The sequence below is a fragment of the Triturus cristatus genome, chromosome 1_2 (genome assembly GCF_964204655.1).
Source record: "Triturus cristatus chromosome 1_2, aTriCri1.1, whole genome shotgun sequence".
Taxonomy (NCBI): Eukaryota; Metazoa; Chordata; class Amphibia; order Caudata; family Salamandridae; genus Triturus; species Triturus cristatus.
The window spans coordinates 231,981,103-232,003,220 of NC_140580.1; the positions used below are offsets into that span (position 1 = coordinate 231,981,103).

Consider the following 22,118-nt stretch of genomic DNA (forward strand, 5'->3'; position numbering starts at 1 on the left):
CTGGTGTGAAACTGGACAAAGGACATGGGTGTAGCCACCCCGCTGTCCTGACCCTCCCATAGGCGGGTCCCCAGAGTTTGTCTCCCCCCTTCATTGGGTATAAAGTAGGAACCCCTGACTACAGGACTTTAGATTTTTACCTGGACTAAACTCTTCTACAGAAACCAAGTACTTCGACGATCTGCACGATGCTGGATGATTGAAGAATCTCCCTTGGAGTAAAGGAGTTACTCCCCTGCAAGGCAGGCACCTGAAACGCATCTGACCGGTTTGCATCTCTGAAGCTCCCGAGGATTCCAAAGATTTCTACAACACAGGAGGTGGGTTCCCGAGGTCTCAGAGGTTAATCTGTGCTCTCAGCAATTCTGCGGACTGTATCCCTCTTGGGGACCGTGCAACCCGAACCCCTGTGCACCACGTACATTTGCAGCAGCATAAGCTTTTTGGCAACCCCTGAGGCTGTGCTTTGGGCTACTTGTAGTCCTGACCAGAGCAGTATTTCCACTGAAGATTTCCGGCCTACACTCCACGAGTGTTCCGTGGGCTGGTATTTTTGGAATCAGCTCGAGGTCCCTTCGCGATCCCTGGTCCATCGACCTGTGGGTTCCTGTGAAGGTAACTTTGACTTTCTGTGGACTTTCCTGTTTGCGCCAGATGTGTCCTGACTCTCCATAGCTTGGAGAGTCCCCAGGACCTTGCTGGTCCTCACCGAAGCACCTTTCCTCTGCTCGCGTGGGTTGTATTTGCCAAGGCTTGTTGGTGTTCAATCCAGACACTGACCCCCAGCACTCGACATCCTTCATGGGACAGCTCACCTCTGGACTTTGGTCATTGTCGACATCTCCTGGTCCCCGTGGCTGCAGAGTCAAGCTTCACCTCTTCTCACCTGAAACACCCGACATCGGTGGGCATTTTCGTCTATCATGCCCCAGGTCACTGTGAGGTGAGCCAGACTCTGTCCCCTCTGCTTTCAGGTTCTTCTCAGCTCTGATCCAGGCTTGGATCACACAGGACACTTCTCATCTTCCCGGCAGCAGCACTTCTTCTCATCACGCCATTGAAATCAACTAGCGTTTCCGACACCACTTGACCCCTATGCACCCGGCTCTCCTGGGATGGGTAACACGGGTACCTCGGTACTCTCAAGTATGCTGGCCTTAGAACCTTCTATGTTCCAAAGGGTTTGCTTGAAGTCCTCTCCTAAGTGTCCTTAATCTTTAAAAATCCAACCGCGACTTTCCCATAGAGTTGTAAGGAGCTCACGTCTGTGTTCTCACACTGCACCCATCCTCCATGGGTCCCCTGTGTCACTACTTTGAGTGGTTCCTTGAGGACCCAGCGATTCTACGTGCTCTATGCACTGTGTCTAGTCAAGTCGTGGTTGTTACACCACTTTCTTAGTATATGGTTTGGTCTCCCCCTGGAGCCCACTGTGTATTATGCTATTTACTGTTGTTCTAGTGCTTTAATATTGTGTACTTTGTTCTCTAATCTCATAAAGAGGTTAGTAGAGAGTGTTTAGTAATAAATACATACATTTTATATATACTTTGTGTGGTTCTCCTTTCATTTGGTCATTCAGGATGTTATAATCTGGTAAACCAAGCTGCTTTACATTCCTTCGAGACTTAGCCTGAAGGCTGCTCTCCATAGCTACCACTAGGATAGCTTTCAATAAAGGTTGTCTTTAACCTAATCATCAATAAGGGTCGTTTGGACTGGTGCAAGGTGTCCACTATAACTAGTGGACAGCATATACCAGGCCAACTTCTCACAGATGTCATGAGCTAAAGTTCGTAGGAACTCCCTGTACTTCTGACACACTACCACTCTCCTAGTGGCTCCAGGGTTGGGGTCTCTTACCTCTGTGTACAGTAGCCCCTCCTCCCAATAGACTCTGTGGGTACCACTGACATCTCCTTTTTCCAGGGTAGCAGCTTGCTGCCTCATTCTTTAAAGAGTTGGACAGTCTTGCTGTCCAAGGCACAGCTCTTACCTAGAGGGTCCCTCTGTGCCTAAGAGTACAACCTGGTAAGGGTCATGCTCCATGGGTTCAGTTCCCTCTGGGGTGTCCAAGTCAGAGGGGTCCTGATCCTTTTGCTGTACAGAAACTGGTTCCCAGTCTTCTTACCTTTCCTCTTAGAAGGTTAGGCCATACTTTCAGGCTCCAACACCTCTTTTTCACCCTGTTTGCGGCTCTGTGCTCTAGTCTTGACACACACAATCTCAGGGATGTACAGCATTGCTGCATGTTTTTTTTGTTCAACCTCAGCCCATGCTGAGGTTTCTATGTCATTACCAAGCAGACATGTAGCTGGAAGCTTTGGAGAGACCACTACCTGCTTCAGGTCAGTAACTCCACCCCCCAAGTCTAATGTCGGCATAGCCATTGCATGGTTAGTGGTAAAACTGTCAGCATTGGCGACTGGGTAGGTTTTCCTAATCAGATATTGCTCTGGGGAAACCAGTGTATCTCTCACCATAGTGACACTGGCACCTGTATCCCTCAGGACCTCTATTCTAGTCCCATTGATCCAGGAGTATTGTAAATAATTCTTTAAGTTGGGTAGCTACACAGATAAAGTGGCAAACTCAAGTTCACCATCTGTGACTAGAACTGCTTCAGTGTGAACCCTGATTTGCTCTGGGCACACTGTTGATCCCATCTGGAGATTGGCTACACCAGCAGTAGCTGTAGGGGGACTAGGGGGCTTCTTGTTAGAATAAGTAGCATCTCTAGTTAAGTGTCCCAACTTCTTACAGTTGTTACACCAGACCTTTAGTGGATCAAAGTTCTTTACCTTGCAACTATTATTGGACTGGGAAGAGTTTTGGGACCCACCTCCCTGTACAGGTTTTTGGGGCCCTTTTGAAGACTCAGGCTTTTAATCTTGAGAGTTCTCACCCCCTTTCTCCTGGGGAGTTTTTGTAACCCCTTTCTTTTGGTCACCCCCAGTGGTTGTTTTTGTCACCCCTATCTTGACCCAATGGTCAACATCTACATGGCCTCTCTCGCCGTCATCGTCAGACAGCACGGACTCAGCACAGTATCCTACGTCAACGACACCCAGCTCATCCTCTACCTCACCAAGGACGCCATCACCACCAGACTCAACTTGCAGGAGGGAATGAAAGATGTTGCATCCTGGATGAGCAGCAGCTGCCTGAAGCTCAACTCGGAGAAGACAGAGGCCCTCGTCCTCGGACCCTCCCATTCTGCATGGGACAACTCCTGGTGGCCCACCGCCCACGGCAGCCCCCCCAACCCTCGGACCATGCCCGAAACCTCAGCATCGTATTAGACTTCTCCCTCTCCATGACCCGACAGGTCAACGCAGTCGCCTCCACCTACTTCAACACCCTCTGCATCCTCCGAAAGACATTCAAATGGATCCCCCCGAAGCAAGGAAGACCATTACCCATGCACCCCTAACCAGCAGACTGGACCACGGAAACTCCCTCTGCACTGGGATCAACAAGTCTCTGCTCCACAAACTCCAGACCATACAGAACACCGCAGCCAGACTCGCCCTCGGCATCCCTCGACAAGAACACATCACCCAGCACTTGTGTAACCTCCACTGGCTCCCTGTCAAGAAAAGAGTACCTTTTAAGATACTCACCCATGCCTACAAATGCCTCCACAACACCGGACCCCAATACCTCAACGAAAGAATCTCCTTCCATGTACCTTAGAGAAATCTCCAATCCGCCAACCTCGCCCTAGCCGTGCCCCCGTACATCCACAGAGCAAGAAAGGGTGGAAGAACCTTCTTCTACATCGCTGCCAAGACCTGGAACGAGCTGCCGATCAACACCAGACGCTCCCCCACGTTGCTCATCTTCAGGAAGACCCTCAAGACCAGGCTCTTCGACTGAACGGAGCTTATCACTCCCCCGGCGCCTTGAGACCATCACAGGTGAGTAGTGTGATTAAAATGTTCCTGATTGATTGATTGAATGGTCTGCCTTTTTTCCCAATTCTTGTGGAAAAATTAGACCTAGGTCTACCAAAATGCTGATGTAACTTTTCATTAGTGCAATCACTTAAAATATGTTCTTTCATAAATAAATTGTAAAGTCCATTGAAATCATGCACATTATTTTCAGTTAACCAACCATCTAGTGTCTTAATTGAGTAGTCAACGAAGTCGATCCAGGATTGGTTTTGGGTTTTGTGAGCCCCACTGAATCTAATTCTGTATTCCTCAGTTTTGAGTCCAAAGCCCTCAATCAGAGTTTTCTTCATGAGGTCAGAAGACCCAGGATCTGTCCCTTTAAGGGTCAGGAGTCGGTCCCTGCAGTTCCCAAAGGAGTGCCCCCATGTGATTTCTTCACTTTACTCATTTCACAGGCCCTCTCAAAGGCTGTGTACCATTTTGTGATATCAGCACTCTCTTCATATTTAGGGACAATCCTGTTGGGGATTTTAGGATCATATAGTTACTTTTTATCCTTATTTAGTAAATTGCTGCCACCATTCCTGGGAGCTAAGCCCATCTCAGCTCTCTCTTACTCCGGAGTCAGGAGTCTGGTCTCTAGATTCAATCTTTTGGTCAACCTTGCTAAAAGGTTGTCCTCCTCATTGAGGCTATCCTCAATGTCCTCAGTAGCACCTGATCCACCTGTGTGGGCTCTAGGTGCTGAGAGGTTTATTTTTGGAGTCAGGGCCACTGGGGCCCTTCTCTCCCTATGACGTATGGGGGGTTGGATGGTATCTTCACCCCCTTCATCTTCTTCCCCTTCTGAGAGGTCTTCAGTATTCACAGAGGGATGGTCCTTGGTATGGCCTGCCAACAGCTCCTGGAGCTTTTGTTTGGAGGTATGGGACCCTGTCACTATATGTCTGAGTTTGCATAGAGACCTTACCTCCCTAAATTCTAAGTGGAGATAAGGGGTGAGGTTGAGCTCCTCAGCCTGGTCCTCTATGCCATTGTGGGTAGCCAAGCTAGGTACTTGTTAAGAGACATTGTTTAAAAAAATGCTAACCCCGCTACTCCCTAACTAAAGTGCTTTTATTTTTCTAAAATTTTAAAGGGACTTAACCAAGGCCCTAAAAAGACTTAGTAATTTAGAAAAAAAATTCAATTCAAAACTCAGAATTCTAAAGACAATTTAAGAGTTCTGTTGTGTGATCAGCTGATAACCAAGTTAGTCCAACAAATGCAAAGTTGTATATCCCACCACTGATCCACCAATGTCGGAAGCTGGCTCTGTATATACTATACCAAAATGAGATGTAGTGTGCACAGAGACCAGTGGAACCCCAAAGGTAGGCAGAGGTAAAAGTAGATTGTACCATACTCTCTATTTGTGGTAGTGTGGGCGAGCAGTAAGGCTTCATCGGAGGATAGTGTTAAGCATTTGTTGTACACACTCAATCAGCAAATGATGTCACGCACTCAAAGACTGAACTCAGACCAATTTTGTTTGTATAAAAATATTGTTGAGTTATTTTATTTCTAGAACCAAGCCAAGCATTGCAGGCTTTGCTGGGGTATATGAGGCAGGTCAGGATCTCGGGTCAGAATAGCCGGGGAGACCTCCTCATGGTGTTGGGCCACTCGAACTCGGGCTGTGGACAACGGGTGCAGAGTGGTGCTGACTCGCGGATTTGGCCGGGGCCAGTCTGTGGGTGAACAAATCCGGTGTTCACGGGAGACAAAGTCTTTTTTTTGGAAGGCAGGGCAGGTCCTTGCAGTTCTTGAGGTTGCTGGCTGCAGGACACACCGTTGTTTCGCTTCTGCAGGTTTGAGGTGGGGATAGGCTGGTAGGACAGGGGCCTAATCAGTGGGCGACCTCCTCTTCTTAGCTTCAGCACGGCTGTTCAGTCCTTCTTTTCTTCTTGGTCATTGCTTGTGTGAGGAGGCAAAGTTTGGGGGTGCCCCTAAATACTAAATTTAGGGGTGTTACAGGTAAGTAAAAGGTTGGGACCAATGGGTCCCTTCCTTGGGGTGGGTACACACCCTATTCAGCCACACTCCAGTGGGAGGGGGGCATATGCCTCACTCTGGTTGGCTGGGTCCCCCTTCTGTAAGATGGCGGGGACTGAGAGTTGTGCTTCACCTCGCCTCCCCCACCTGAGGAGTGGGGTTCGCTAGGTGGGCACACCTCCCTTCCTCACTAGGTTTTCGCGCTGGTTCTACCGCCCAAAGTAGGGATCAGAACCAGTGGGGACCAGTTGCTGGAAGAATTAAAAGGCCTTGGGAAGCTCACAAAGGCAGCAAGCCTTTGAAGATTACCTTTGTGGATCCTGCTCATCCTGGTGGAGGAGGCTTGGCACCTCGACCCAGATGTGCATTGTATCAGGCCCCAGAGAGCGGCAGGCTCTCGACCCAAGGGTCCAGAAACATGTCTGGCCATGGCAGCCGGTGAGCAGCTACTCAGCCTGGACACTAGTGTTAGGTCATTTTTCAGGGGGCCCTCTGTGTGCATTTTTCATTAAATCCCACACTAGCATCAGTGTGGGTTTAATGTGCTGAGAAGTTTGATACCAAACTTCCCAGTTTTCAGTAAAGCCATTATGGTACTGTGGAGTTCGTAATGACAACCTCCCAGGACCATATACTCTTAATGGCATTACTGCACTTACAATGGAACATTCAAAGGAATTTTGAGACTTATAGACCACAGGACCTCGCCAATTGAAAAATACCAGACCACGGAATGGACTATCCCGTCCTTCAATCATTTCAAACTGCCTCATTAGTCCAAACGAAAGAGGCTATATTAGCCTGTAAATCAGGTTCACCATTGGACGCATGTCCCCCAATTCTTTTACATCATATTATTGATGTTGTGAATCCGCTGATCAACAGTATAGTGAATTCTTCCCTAGCCTTGGGCATAGTACCAGAGGAATGGAAATTTGCTATTGTGAAGCCTCTCAAGAAAAAACAGAATGCTGAATCATCTAATCTATCTAACTATAGGCCTATATCCCTTCTACCAATCTTGGGTAAGATCACAGAGAGAATAGTCTACAAACAACTCTCCAGCTTTGCTGAGTCTACATCTATCTTTCATCCCCGCCAGTCTGGATTTCGCCCAAAACATTTGACAGTCAGCTTTACTCGAGATATCAGATACCTTAAAATTCCTAACGGATAGTGGCAGGAAGGCAGTCCTGATCCTTTTGGATTTGTCTGCCGCATTTGATACCATCTCCCATGACATCCTGCTAGCCAGATTAAGATAATGTGGCATTACCAACTCTGCATTGGCATGGATCACATCCTTCCTGTCAAATACAAAGCAGGTTGTCTCTTTGGGTTCCTGTCTATCATCTGAACATATTGTATCTACGGGTGTCCCACAGGGGGCTTCTCTTAGTCCCCTGTTATTTAATATATATATGGCCCCACTCATCTCATTGATCTCGTCCTTTGGGATCGAAATTACATCTTATGCTGACGATACCCAACTCATTCTGTCATTAGAAGAGAAATCGACGAAAGCTGAAGAAAATTTCAAAGCTTGTTTTACGGCAGTTATTAAATGGATGAACAACAACCATCTTTGCTGTAATACCGATAAAACAGAAATCCTTCCTATTGGTAAAAATAATTTGTTCCAACCCAAAGACTGGTGGCCAGATGATACTGTAGCCCCTCCTTCAACGGTTGAGGTCGCAAAAAATCTGGGAGTACTGTTCGACTCTTCCCTTTCATTTAAACCCCATGTCTCAAAATTAACAGGGACTTGTTTCGACCTTATTAAAACATTGAAAAAATTCTTCAATCTCATCCCGCTTGCAGCTAGGAAAACGGTAACAGCAGCTCTTATATTATCACGGTTAGACTACTGTAACAGCCTCCTTGCAGGGATGAATAAGGCTTCCCTGAGGAAACTCCAAGTAGTTCAGCTTGCAGCGGCCAGATTGGTCCTAGGGCTTCCTCGTAGAGCATCTGCCTCTGCAGCATTGAGGACCCTACACTGGCTCCCGATTCATAAAAGAATCTTGTTCAAATTGCTGTTGACAACCTTTAGAGCATCTCGCGGTTTGGGCCCTGCTCATCTCTCCACTAGATTTAGATCATATACGACAACAAGGACACTCAGATCTAGCTCTGCAAATTTACTTGCAATAGCTAGGTTTAAATTGTCAACTAAAGGAGGGAAATCAGCTACGGTCTTGGGCGCAAAAGCGTGGAATAGCTTGCCAAAGGAACTGAGAGCGATCCAACGGGAAGACCTGTTTAGAAGAGCCCTTAAGACTTGGATCTTCGGCTTAACAGATGTCTGCTCTCTGGCCATGATTTAGCCTATACTGTTACAGTCGGTTCTAGTTATCTGCAGCACCAGGAGACTCCGTCAGGAGTGACAGTTGCGCTATATAAACTTCACTTTTCATTTAATTGCATGTCTAAGAATTGGCTTGGACACAGTAGGGGTACAGGGCTCATGCACCTGTACCCTCACCACTGGTACAGTGCACCCAGCTAGAGGGGTGGTTAATCTAGGCCAGGGCAGCGGGTTGTAGGCATGGCACACAGGGATGTGTGCCATGTTGGCTCTTCACTTTGTTTTGCACCAAAACACACAGCCTGCAAAGGCAGTGTGTGTGTGTGTGTATGTAAAGGTACGGGGCCTCTAAGGGTGGCATAATAAGTACTTCAGCTCTAGAGGCCTCTTCTGGTCACAGTGCCCTGGTTACCTGTGGTACCATTTACCAGGTGCTGACCTGTGGCCAGAGAGTGCCAATTGGGGTTTGTTTTCAATGCAGTTTTATGGAAAGAACATAGGCCCTGGGTAACTGGTTGGCAGGAGCTCAGGGTACACTCAGTCAATGTACATCAGCAGTTCAGCAAAAACAGAGGCAACCCTGCACTTTCTTAAAAGCGCAAATCGATGTGTTGCCTTACTCTGCACAAGGGAGCTGTTCAATGGACATTGCAGTGACTGTTCCCATGCAACTCCCATGGTTTTTGATGCATTCCCAGATTTACAAGGACTTGTAAACCTGGGAATGCATAAAACCTATACGCTTCCCCAGGTAAGACGTAAGGAGGAGAAATATGTTTATTTTTCCTTGTTTTTTCCTCTTTCTTTGTGTGCTGCATTCTGCAGTACACATAGAAAGAAGAAACCACCTTTCTGTATTTGTGCAGAAGAGTGCCCCTAACACAGGCACCCTGGCACCATGGTGCCACTGTGCCTGCATTGGAGCTAGGCTGTGGAAACTCATGCAACGCAGGGGGAAAGGACAGGAATGCACTATAGTAGATCCATGTGGCCCTTTCCCTGTGACGCAGCATAGCAAGGTAAGTTGCTGCGCTACCCTGCGCCACCATTCTAGTAAGTATGCCCTGGTGTGTATAGATCTGCGTATAACCAGCGGAAAAAGACTGGAATCAATCTACTACCACACCCACAAGACAATGCCTAATTAATTGGTTGAGAAGAATATGATGAATTTTCCTTGCAGACTCTGCTCACATGTTTAGACCCAGACAACTGCAGACATAAGACATCATGTATAGGTCAATAAATACAGATACAAGGTCGGGTTCAGTACCTGGACTCGATATCTTTTCCCTCCCAGCCACTGTTGGAGCTCTTACAATTGTTGCTGAGTGTCTCAAGTCTTGGCATTTAGGCACATTTTAAATGAGTCAATGCCTTTTGTCTCAATGAAGACAGTATCATTTCTATGCTGGAGAAATTAATGCCATCCCTATTGACTTCATATTAGTAGGAGTGGGCAAATGCTTGTTTTTAATCCACAGTATGTAAATGCCAAAGTTCAGCAAGTCTGCCTTTTTTCACTGGTTTTGCACCTGTCTGCCTTGAATTAAAAAAGGAGGGAAATGCAGGCAGAGTGCCCTGTAGCACAAGAATCTCTACACATTGCGGAATGCACAGGACAAAGAAATCTTGTGTCAGGGGCCGGGCAATGTAATTACCTGAATGGAAATTGCATTACATTAAGTATACTATACGGTCCCTAGCAGTGTATGAAAGCAAGCTCCCAGCAGGCAAGCCTATAGGTTGAAAGACCCTGCAGGCAGTCACACAGGCTTCCCTCCTCCAGAAGTGTTGATTCCATGAACACTCTCCGAGGTCTGGACAAAGTACTTACCTTAATTGTAATTGATTGCTTTCATATAGTGCTTACGAGCCATTCAAGCACTTTTTCGGTGAGTAGCATGCTACTCCGGAACCCAAAAAGGATTAGTGGTGAGTTGGTTTAGAGAAATATGAAATTAATTTGAGTGGTGGACTTGTTAGTCTTATTTGGATTGGAAAGGGTAGTGGAGGGATGAAGAGGGAAGGGTTTGCATTTATATCGCACTTGCTACCCCTGATGAGGCGTTGAATCGCTTTTTGGCAAGTAGCATGCTACTCCAGAAACCAAAACAGATTTGTGGTGAATTTGTATAGGGAAATATGAAGTTAATTTAATTTGAGCATTGGACATGTTAGTCTGTAATTTGGATTAAAAAAGGATAGTTGAGGGGTAATAGTTGGAAAGGTTTGCATTGATAGGGCGCTTGCTACCCCTGATGAGGTGTTGAAGCGCTTTTCTTCAGGTAGCAGGCTACTCCAGAGCCCAAACAGGATTAGTGCAGAATTAGTCTAGGGAAATATAAAATTAACTTGAGCGGTAGACATGTTACTCTGCTATTTTGATTGAAAATGAATAGTGGAGGGATAGAAGAGGGAAAGGTTTGCATTTATATAGCGCTTGCTACCCCTGATTAGGAGTTGAAGCGCTTTTCGGTGGTTAGCATCCTACTCCAGAACCCAAACAGATTTAGTGTGGGATTAGTATAGGGGAATATGAAATTAATTTGAGGGATGGACATGTTAGTGTGTTGCTTGTATTGAAAAAGGATTGTGGAGGGATAGAAGAGGGAAGGGGCGAGAACGTTTTTTTTTAATGGAGTTTATAGTAGTAGGAGGAGGTTTGGATGAGTAAAGGGGAGGGCGAGGGGGAAGGATCAGAGGGAAGGGTTTAAAAAGGTTTGTTTGGGAGATCTGAATAGTAAAAGTGGTATGAGATGATGCAAGGAGGGGTAGAGGAGGGATGAGTCTAGAAAGGGTTATTTTGGGGATCATAGTAGTGATATGGAGTTTGCGATGAGTGAGAGAGTGGAGGTAGAGGATATATTGAGAGAGGTATAGGGTGAGAAATAGGGTAGTGCAATGGAAAGATTAGTAGAATGAGGTTTGAGGTAACTCAGAGTGGAGATAGAGGATATATTGCGAGAGATGTAGGGTGAGATATAGGGTAGTGCCTTGGATGTGCTGAATTAGAAGCAAAGTAATAAATATAAAAATAAACAAAAGATTAAAGATTTACTTACTTATGTAGTCACTTATATACATGTTGAACATAGAATACTATAACAATAAGTAATATGTACATTTGTTAACAATTAACAAACATCTTTGCAACATAATTATTATACATGTTTATACTAAGCAATACACATATGTAGGTACACATCTATAGTCCAAATAAATGCTTATATACAGAGGGATATGCTGTATATGTATGTCTGAATATGGTGCTTATTTGGGTAAGAGCCAACTTTTGAGTAGTCTTCTGAAGACAGGGTGGTTATTCGTGGATCTTATGTTTGGAGGTAAAGAGTTCCATAGTTTGGCTGCTAACAATGTGCCACTTTTTTTTTTTTCTTGTACTGGGATTTTGAGGTGAAGTGCCAATCTAGAGTGGAGGTTACTTTGTTGAATGTATTTGATCAGTTTATTCCTGTTGAAGAGCGGTCCTGTTCCATGTATCGCTTTGTGGGTGATACAAAGTAGCTTGAATGTAGATCTTCTGGCAAACGATAATCAATGTAGAGCTTTCACGTCAGGGTTTGTAGCTTTATATGTAAGAGTAATCTGGCAGCAGAGTTCTGAATACATTGTAGTCTTTTCATAGTTGTTCAAGGTGATTCGGGGTTGAGGCTATTGGTGTAATGGAGTTTAGACAGAACAATAGAGATGGTAACCCGGAACCTGTGTGGAAATCCCAGGTGGGGAAGGTGCGTCGCAGAGTTTTGATGATAACAAAGCTTGATCTTGCCAGTTTGTCCACTTGGGCATTCATTGATAGCTTGGAGTCAATGAATAATTCCAAGGTTCTTACTTCCTTAGATACTTTAGGCGGTGTTCCCAGGTCATCAGGCCATGCAGCGAGTAGGTCAAAATCTTTCCAATTGCAATTATCATTAAGGTAAATGTGTTGCTCAGCCAGCCAGAGCACTCCTAAGAGCAATTGTGTTGGATTTTCTTTTTTCTGCTCCAGAGCAGCAAAGCAACCCTGATTGCACTTGTGAAAGACAAAATGGGCACAATTTCTATGTTTTTAAATGTGCCCAAATGTTTTACCTACTCATAAAAAAAGACCTGTGAGCAGTCACCTTCAAAAAAGAAGAAAAACAAATTAGTCAAGCCTTTTGGAGGTATAAACTGAGATGTGGGTTAACTCCACTTCCACAGAAGAACTGGAAACCTTTATCTTGTGTAATAACTTTATGCATATAGTGGGTAGAACATCTTTACAGTGAAAATACAGGGCACCAGCTAGGAAGAAGTCAAGACCCTTTACCACCTCTCAACCCATTAATCAGGGCATGAACTAGACAAGCAAGTATCTTTGACCCGAGATGTTTCCACCAGAGAAGATGTAGTGTTGAACTCCTTGTCAGAGGTAGTAGAGCTATATATAAATGAATTTACAATACAATGCTATACTAATAAAGCAATCAATCAATCAAAACCACTGTCTTACAACCTAACATTATACCTCATGTACAAATCAACTTCTACACAGTACACCCCCCTTAAAGACCACCCTTGAACACTGTCAGACAACTCTCCAACAACTCTTGTTCAAACCTTTGCATCAGAGCTCCTCATAATCACTCCAAAAACCTCAATTGAAAATATAACACAACTCATAACAAACTCCCAGACCCTAACTTCTGCCGTCTTCTTCTGCTGATCCACCCACCCAGCAGTGCAACCGATAATATTGTGGCCTGCAAGCAAGGTCCATATCTTCCACACAAAAAACCCTCTCTGTAGAGTTATTCTTCTGCCCCCCCCCTTTTCCATCACAAATTCTCACCAAGCAACATGTGGCAAAACAGCACTCATCTGCATCAAATATAATTCCATTCCCAGGAAGAAAAGATGTACTCTGTAATTGGGAAACACATGTCTTCCTTGAAACTTTATGCAACATGTCGAAGTTATATATCCTTCCTCCCTACAAAAGTTTTCACATAAGTGAATCAGCAAGAATTCTGGGCAGCCCCAACCTCTAACATTGTAGTTCCTCCCACAACCTCATCCCGTCTTACCCCACCATTGACTTGGGACCTTAGTACCCTCAAAGCCACCTGTCTGCCAACATTTCTCTGATCTCACTTGATGGCTGCTCACTTAACCAAATAATGGCCACAAATCCAAATCACAAGATTGTGACTTTCTAGGCTAGGAATGCAATCTGTGAAGAGCAGCAACCACTTGTTACATATCGTTCTCCTCCTAAAACTGCCTGACCTCCAACTCCCCAAAGCCCTAATGCCTGCTCCTAAGCATCTTCTCCCACTGCCCTCAGTAGCAGCCCTAAACCTAAAAGACTGTGTTCCAAACTCTTTCCCTGATAAATGCAACATTCTAAAAACTGTATGCTGCACAAACACTAAAGTGCAAACTTAAAACCTTCTGATCTCCTTTATGAACAAACATTCTGTCACATCCCAAAGCTGCACTCACAAAATATCTCAAACACCATTCTGGGCGTGCACTCTATTTTCTATTATAATCTCTTGCCCTTTCCCATCTGACCTGTCTTAGATCTTCCCAATTGAACCTCAGTTACATAGCCTGTATTCTTACATCCCACTTCTCCAAACCTCCATTCACATCGATCCCACCCTACGCCGAGACACAAATGCCCCAAAGTATAACCATATGATTATCAGCAAAGAATATCTCTATATACTACTCTGCTTCCTCCCTCAATTCCTACAATGACACACCATTGAACTGGTTAAAACAGGCTGTACTTATCTTCAAATCTGCCTTAACCCCCAGCAGGCAGACACACCCTCTGGTGCAGAAGCGACATCCCTGCTAATGAGAAACTAAACCATCTGCAGAAATTGTGCCCTGCTCTTGCTACCCTACACGTAAAGTTTAAGTGGGCCAGTAGCACTTGCCTCTTGCACCTGCACTTTTCCCTTCCCCCTAAGCTCCTGAAGTAACTCCCAACACCTTCATCTTCTCATCCAACGACAACCGTTCCTCCATAACTACTAAATCGATCTCAATCCCTAAGAACGTCAGCCCCCTGTGGGCTTCAGTTCCTTCTATATTGGGGGTTGGGTTTGACTCTCTCTCCAGTGCCCAGGATGGTGGTAAAGCTATGGAAGTCAGTAGTCTGTAGGGATACCTTTACTCACCCCGTAAATGGCACAGAAATGCCATAGAAATGACGTGTGTGTATGTGTGAGAGCCCTCCTCGAACTGGATAGGAGTGGGATGGGTCATGTGTGCTGTGACAGATTGTGAACCAGCGTTGGTGTCTGTGTTTGGGTCCTGGCGCTGTGTGTTTAGGGTGTGCAAAATTGTATCCCTAACCTGTGTGCGCAAAAGTGTCTGCGCCTAAGAAAAACAGGCCTGGGCATGTTTAAAACTGGGCATGCAGAGTTGTGACAGATGGAGATCAAAGCAAGAGGAGCTGTAAATAAGCAGGCAGTCCTAGGCCTCAACCTCGTAGATGCCTACCACAGAGGAATGCTGGGCAGATGTGGTTTAAAAAACTAAAAAAGTGTCTTTCTTTAGAAGCAGCTAGGTATATTTGCAATGCAGCCCTACCAAAACTGCTGGCATCAAACTATCCACGACAGGCTTCAAACATGTTGCTGCTGTTACACGTTACAGTGGGAAACCCCTCAGTGAGCAGAGCAGGGCGAGAAGTGAAAACACAAGGACAAAGGTGTGCCCCAGCTTCCCGCAGCAGGGCTCTAGCATGCAGCTGCCAGATGATAAAGTGTCAAGGGCTGTAAGCAGTACAAGAGGTAAAAAAAACGAACATGGGGCCAGTCCCAAACTTCCCAGGGCAATTCTCAAAATAGAATGATACAAGCCCTATTATAAAATGACAAACCACGGCACCCACAATGGTGGTGAGAAGTGAAGAAAACCAAGCCTAATGCATAGCACAAACTTCCCAGACATGACCTGTTATAAATCTGACAGTCTCTTACACATAGGCCAATGCTGAGAAGTCAAAAAACTTCAAACCTAGAAGCTGCTTCACACATTCCCACGCATGGGCTTGATACGGTTAGCAGATGTCAAACGTTAAAGTGACATAGGCCGTGAGCAGAACAAGGCTGAGAAATGAAAAACTAAACATCAGGACTGTCCCAAACTTCCCAGGAGAGTCTAAAATAGGATAGCACATGGCATGTTATAAAACTGTCAGACCCTCGACAAGCAGGGTACTGGTAATCCATCAAGTCCTGCAAACATCAGCCGGAGCCAGCCTTCCCAGGAGAATGGTACAAACAGCTTCAACACCTTCCCAGCTATAAAGTGACAAGACGTGGGAGCAGCCTGGTGTTGAGAATGATCCCCAAGCACAGGTGATTACATAGCTCTTCCCACGACAGGGCTCAGGCTTGATTAGCGGCTGTCAAATGATAAAGTGACTCCTAACATAAGCAGTACAATACAGAGAAAATAGTCCCCTCCAAATTCCCCAATACCTAGTTATAGACCCTCCCCTCCATAATGTGTGAGAGTCTTCTAATTAGCATGCCGGGCAAGTATAGAAGCAGACCTCAGGGCTCAAGCACAAACACATTTAAAAACCTTTTTGGAACTACACCTTTGGAGTGTATGCTGAACAGACCTACCGCAGGACCGCAAGGAGAACAAGAATGGCTCAGAATGATGCTGCAGGCTGTACTCTACTGGAGGTAAATAAGGGGCACATTGTTACAATCTTAAGGATTTTAGGGCCTGTTTAAAGTATTGAGGGAATGCATGTAATGTGAATAAGGCATTTGGTATGGGGCTGGCAGAGGTTTGCAGCCTAAAAGCTTTAAATAATGTTTACTGCCTAGTGGGGCTGTGCTAAATGTGAATAAGGTTTTAGTTTTAAATGGCACTGAACGCAATGTGGGATTGTATTGAATGTGAATAAGGCATTTGGTAAAGGGGTGGCAGAGCTTTGCAGCCTAAAAGCTTTAAATAATGTTTACTGCCTAGTGGTGCTGTGTATAATGTGGTTACGGTTGTAGTTTTAAATGGCACTTAACGCAAGGGGAGATTGTATTTAATGTGAATAAGGAGGCAGGCTATAATGGGTGGCAAAGGTTTGTAAGCTCACCTGCATAGTGGTGTTGTGTTTAAAGAGAACAATGTTGCAGTTTTAAAAGGCACTTAGCGCAATGTAGGATTGTATCCTAGAGGTTTTAAATAATGTTGTAAGCATTGTGGTATGTTGCTTAATGTGAATATTTTTAGAGGCGTTGATGTGAAATGTGGTTGTAGTTTTAAGGTCTCAAATGGCGCTTAGCGCAAGGGGGACTGTATTTAATGAGAATAAACTATGGTTTTTGGTGATGCACAAGGCTGCAACCTAAAGGTTTAAAAGATTGTATAACGCCATGAAGGTATACATTTAATGTCAATAATGTTTTAGGATTTAGGAATGTTGTATGGATGCCATATTAAGGTTTTTAAAGGGCATTTTACACAATCTATGCAAGTATTTAATATGTCTAAAGCTGATGAGCTTTGGAGAATAACATAAGGGTGTAACATGGGTTTTAATTTTGTTTTACTTAAAGCATTGTGGCCATGTATTTAAATTGAATAAGCATATTGTTAGATGAGTTAGGGTTCAATACATTGGATTGTAACCTTAAGAGCCTAGTGTTCCAGTGATTGTGAATGTGTGTGTGTGTGTATGTGTCTATGTAAGGGGGTCAGAGCACACCTAAATATTATATGTATTTTTTTACAAATAAATAAATAATACAGTTTTGTACTCACCAACCAGGGTACGTAGGGGCTCTGCAGTGGCGTGGGACAGATGTATGGTTCACCATCTGATACATGGCTAGGTAGGGACACCATAATATGTGCTGGGGCTCAGGTGTGGCCCGGGGCTGCCGTGAGTAGCCACGCTGCTCCAGGCTGTGGCAGGATCACCCTGGATGGTTGTTGGGGGGCCCAAGATTTTTAATGCCTATGGATTGTTGAGGCCCCCAGAGCAGGCTGTGGTCCGGACCGGTTCTCTGGGAGTCGGTGAGGATGAGCCTATGGGGAAGCGATGTCCCCAAGATTTTAAATAATGCCACCACAGCCCTCAGCTGGCCGGGAGGGTTCTGGGGGGGCGTGTGCGGCAATGGGGCATAAGGTTTTCCAAAAATAAAAGGCCCCGGAGCCTCCATGCGGTCTGGGTGATACTCAGATGGCTGGCTGGCATTGGCGGTGAGGTCCATGGTGGGGCCCGCTGCCCAGAAGCATCTTCTGTTTACCGTTCCCAGAACACCCTGGGGAATGAGCAGTGCTCTGAGGGAGCTGGTGGTGTTGTGCAGTGAGGGGATCGAGTCTCCAAGCATTTTAAATTATGCCCTCAGAGAACGATGCGGGCAGAGTGGGACTCTGGGGTGGCGTGAGCAGTTGTTGAGGCGTCCGCGGGGTCCGTTGACCCCATCACTGAATTTTACGGCCCCAGAGCTCACTGCAGCCATGCGGTACTCTGGGTTGTGGAGTGTGCGAGGCCCTAGCCATGAAGCCCGTTGGCCGTGGCGTCCCATTGCGCCCCCCAGAGTACGCTCAGCCATGCGCTGCTCTGGGGGCTGAGGATTGTGTGTTGGTGGCCCCATGGTGCCGATAGTTGTGGCAGCCCCTTACTCCAATCCCCAGAGCGCTCTTAACATTGAAAGGCTCTGGGGGGGCCTACGGCCGTTGTGAACGGCGGACCCTTCGTAGTCAAGATTGAGGCCAATGGGTTTCGTGACGGGCTACTGCTTCCTCTTCAAAGACCAGCCCCGCCCACCGTGACATCGAGGGAAACACTGAAGACGTCACGGTGGGCGGGGTCGACCTTCGTCAAGGACACTGAAGGCTGGCCTTAGAGCGTGTAATGCCAGCGTTGCAAGAGGAACAACAGGGAATTCCCTGCAGGGGATTCCTCTCATTCAGGGCTATATCTTTTACAACCAGGGGTCTCGTTAGCAGAGCCCATGGTTGTAAATCATTTGCTGGGTTTCTGATAAACCACAAGGGAGAAGGAGAGCATTTCTTACACTTTAGCTCTCCCCTCCCTGTACTCTATTTCATATAATACACCTTTACACAGCGCTGACATTACTCAAAGGTGTCAGAGCGCTTTACAATAGTACCAAGTACATTACATAAGGAGATTTACATACTAATAAGTTACAAATACAAGCACAATAATTAAAAACAAACTAAAGATAAAATAAGAGGAGGTAAAAATAGGTTAATACAGTTATAGAATACATATTTACAACGTTGAGCTCAAGTGAATGCCAAGCAATCTAGGAACGGTGCCAGCTGTTGTTAAAAGCAGCTGCTCCCAAGCACCATGCCACCATCAATTTCCAGCCTCCCTCATAAAACAGCTGATTAATATGCATGGTGTTTAGATTGTGTACCATGCAGCCCTCACTGCGTATATACTGTAATTAGGACAGGGATCCCTGCTTTATAGAGAAATATCCTTTTGCTACTTGCAGTTTTTAAGTTCAAATCCCTGACATAGAGCTGCGGATATTAAAGGGGAGAAAAGAACAACATGCACACTGCATAGTTTAGATACAGGCATGGATTAATGTTGTTCAAGGGGTGGGTCATGTGGTTAGAAATCATGGTTTATTATTAAAAAAGTACCCGCAATGACGTGGTTCCGTTTATGCTTCTCCAAACTTTAACTAGTCTGTGTTAGAATAGAAATTGTTTATGCTCATTCAGTGCTCTATGTCAGTTAGCATTCGTTGTGCCATTTTCCATTTGGGCGCCATTTCAGCGTGTTCAAAACTGATCTTGTTCAATTCCCAGAAATGCTCCCCTCTGAGTTTTGTTTCAGTAATGAGCACATTGTTCATGTAAGCACATAGCTTTCTCGCTAGATTGAGGCCCTCTCCCCCTTGTCTGGTGGTGGGCTCCAGATGGAACGACCTTGGACTCATGTACTGTGTGTCGGGCTCCAGATGGAACGACCTTAGACTCATGTACTGTGTGTAAGATATGAGCTCTGAACTGTTTTTTCTGTATTTCACTGTTTGATTGCACCTGCTTGGAAAATCCCACTGTGGGCGTGCCGTCGCCGAGTTATGAAACATACATAATGTATCTTTATGTTTGTCAATTTCAATTCCCTCTGTAGCACTCCTAGCGGCTGGGCAGCTGAGTGTATATGAATAATCAATTAATGGTTTGTATGCTCTACTGTCTGACCGACTCTTCATTTAGTACGGAAGGCTGAGAGGTGGTCTTAGTGACTCGGGTGGCGCTAAGCCGATCATTTCCTTCAGTAGTTTACCAGTGGAGATGACAGGGTGTTCCTACAGCTTGTAGACCGGTGGCATATGTAGAATTTCCTAGATGCTGCTTTACATAGACCACATGTATGGGTGATTTTCTCTATGTAATACATATATGTTGCAAAAATGCCCTGACAATCTACGGTGGTCTGACGGTCGTTATATAACTATTTAAATACAGAAATGAAAGAGGGGTGTTGTTGAAATGCCTCTTATGTATTATTGGAACCCAACTATTTACAAGCTGTGAATGCTCATGCTGGCTGTGCTCTAGACACTATGTATTACCGTTTTCAGAGGTGAATCTAACAAGCAGTAATGCGATGTTTGTTAGAGTTAGTTTTAAAATCGCCCCTGTTTGATCTACCCTCAGGATCTCCCGGAAATAAACATCACTGATGAAGAAATGCTCACCTTTCAGCAAGGTAAAGGTCTTTAAAGTTCTGAGCTGTTTTGGTACAATGGTGTCTGAACACCATTGCTTTTCTAATGGTGTTCCTGTGTATGGGGCTTTTTTTCCTGGTTATGACGCCGAACTACAAATGGCTGTTGACGCTTTACATCAATTCTGGAGGGCCAAGACGCGCACCCAGCGTGCAACAGCAACCAGCTCTTACAGGTAAATAAAAAAAAAGGACCCTGCTCTAAACACTGTCTAAGACTTACGCTGGGCTAGTTCAAAACCCCCCTAGGTGAACTGAAGGAAGGTTCCAAAGAAGGGCTGCTAAGGGCTTGGTTTATACTGTAAATGTACCTTTTTTCCTTACAGGGCCCCTGGAGTCATGCCAAGACGGCGGGGTGGCTCAAGAGGCAGAACCGCGAGCGAATAAAGGGCTACTAAAAGGAAAGATTCAGCTTCGAAAGAGGGACCGGCTATGAAGAAAGGAGCTTTGAAAAGACCGTTAATAGGTGTGTTTTTTACAAAAGGGTGTCAAAAAGAACTCTCAGGTCTTATTTTCTCAAACAGAAAGTTCCTCCAACATGTAGTACCAGTTCTATAAAAGGATGTGTAGAAGTTATGGGGGTCGTCTGTGGCTAGTGTAAGCAGTTTGTACAGGTTCTTTATTTTTTCTAATATATATATTTTTATGTCACATTCTAGGGGCGCCTCAAAAGCTCTCTGGAGAAGATGCGTGTAAGGCTCAGAGAACGGCGGCCCTTTTAGGCGACATCACAAAGACCGTGCAGAACATCAAGCCTACAGCAAAATGTGTGAGTAGGCATGTACATCAGGACAAACTATGCTCTTACTATGCACATATCCAGCAGAGACCAGCCACAGCCATGACATTTCAAGTCAAGCCAACGTCCATCATGTTGAACACTCCTACAGGAATACCAATTCTGCAAGGGTTGGGAACCTCTAGAGGAGGAGTGCGTACAGCCTCAAACAAGTCACTTCATGGTTTGGGTAAAAGCGGTGCCGCAAACCTGAACCCTCTCCAGACCTTAAAAGTATATCACCTCTCAAAAAATCCACCCCTTAGGAAGAAGAAGGTGATCCCAGAGTCCCAAACAGCACCATTAAACCTTAAGAAGTAGCAGGGAGCTCCGGAGTCCCAAACAGCGCCTTTAAACTTTAAGAAGAAGAAGCAGGTGGTCCCAGAGTCCCAAACCGCTCCATTAAACCTTAAGAAGAAGCAGGGGGTCCCCCAGTCCCAAATAGCACCTTTAAACCTTAAGAAGAAAAAGCAGGTGGTCCCAGAGACCCAAACTGCACCTTTAGACCTCTCTAAAAAAGGTTATTACACCGCAGAATGAACCCATCACCCCCAGATCTCTAAAGGCCCAACAGCTACAGTGTCTGTTGTAGAAGCTCTGAACCAACTCCAGACCCTGAAAGTGAATCGTCTCTCAAGAAAAAACCTTAAGAAGAAGCAAGTGGGCCCTGAGCTACAAGTCAAACCACTAGAAGGTACCTTAAACAAGACTGTTACACCGCAGCCCCCTTCCCATACCCTGAAGGACTCTGTAGTTTCAAAGAATGCAATGGCCCATGTAGATGCACTCCCCCTAGGGGCACCCCCAAACCCATCTATAAACACTGCTAATAGGCTTAGGAACTCCACGCTTGAAAATGATTAACCCTTAGGAACACCTTATACCGATGGCATAGGGTATCTCAAGACCCTGGCCGTGCTGGTGGACAGCATTGATAGACCCGCAGAAGCCGTGCACAGGGGGCCTTCTAACACAGACAATGGGGGGGTTGCATAGGACGGTTAGACGCACACTTGACCATAACCCAGACGATTCCTTCACTGCTGCGGCCCTTGATTATTTTGACCAGCATTTAAACTCCATGTACCCTATGTCTCCTATCACCCCACCAGGAGCATACGACCCAACCAGCCCGCATCTAGTGTAAACCCCACATCACCCCCTCACATACCCTGATAGCAGTACGGAATGGAGCGACTGTCTAAATCAAAGTTTGGAAATCGTATATAGTGAGGAGTTATCCTCTGCAGCCCCAGGGTGTTCACATTGAGACACTGTTTCTTTGATCCTGCCAGGCCCCATGTTACAGAATGGTGTTGTGGAAGACAGCCTGAGAGCGGCCCC

At 45.6% G+C, this 22,118-nt stretch overlaps 1 protein-coding gene and 1 long non-coding RNA gene across 4 annotated transcripts in view; one reads left to right on the plus strand and one right to left on the minus strand.

Annotated features, from left to right (window-relative positions):
- PKD2L1 (polycystin 2 like 1, transient receptor potential cation channel) overlaps window positions 1-22,118 on the minus strand; it is a 3,023,543-nt gene that overhangs the window by 717,625 nt on the left and 2,283,800 nt on the right. The gene's annotated exons all lie outside the window — the stretch shown is intronic.
- The window catches only part of LOC146867098 (uncharacterized), an 86,934-nt gene continuing 80,565 nt past the window's right edge, over window positions 15,750-22,118 (plus strand). The window contains exons 1-4 of one of the 3 annotated variants that reach the window (XR_014966064.1): window positions 15,750-15,950; window positions 19,927-19,978; window positions 20,323-20,462; window positions 20,656-20,983. This is a non-coding gene — a long non-coding RNA (uncharacterized LOC146867098). Of the gene's footprint in view, window positions 15,951-19,926; window positions 19,979-20,322; window positions 20,463-20,655; window positions 20,984-22,118 lie in introns of those variants that run through there. The other 2 variants (XR_014966065.1, XR_014966063.1) reach the window with 2 other exon arrangements.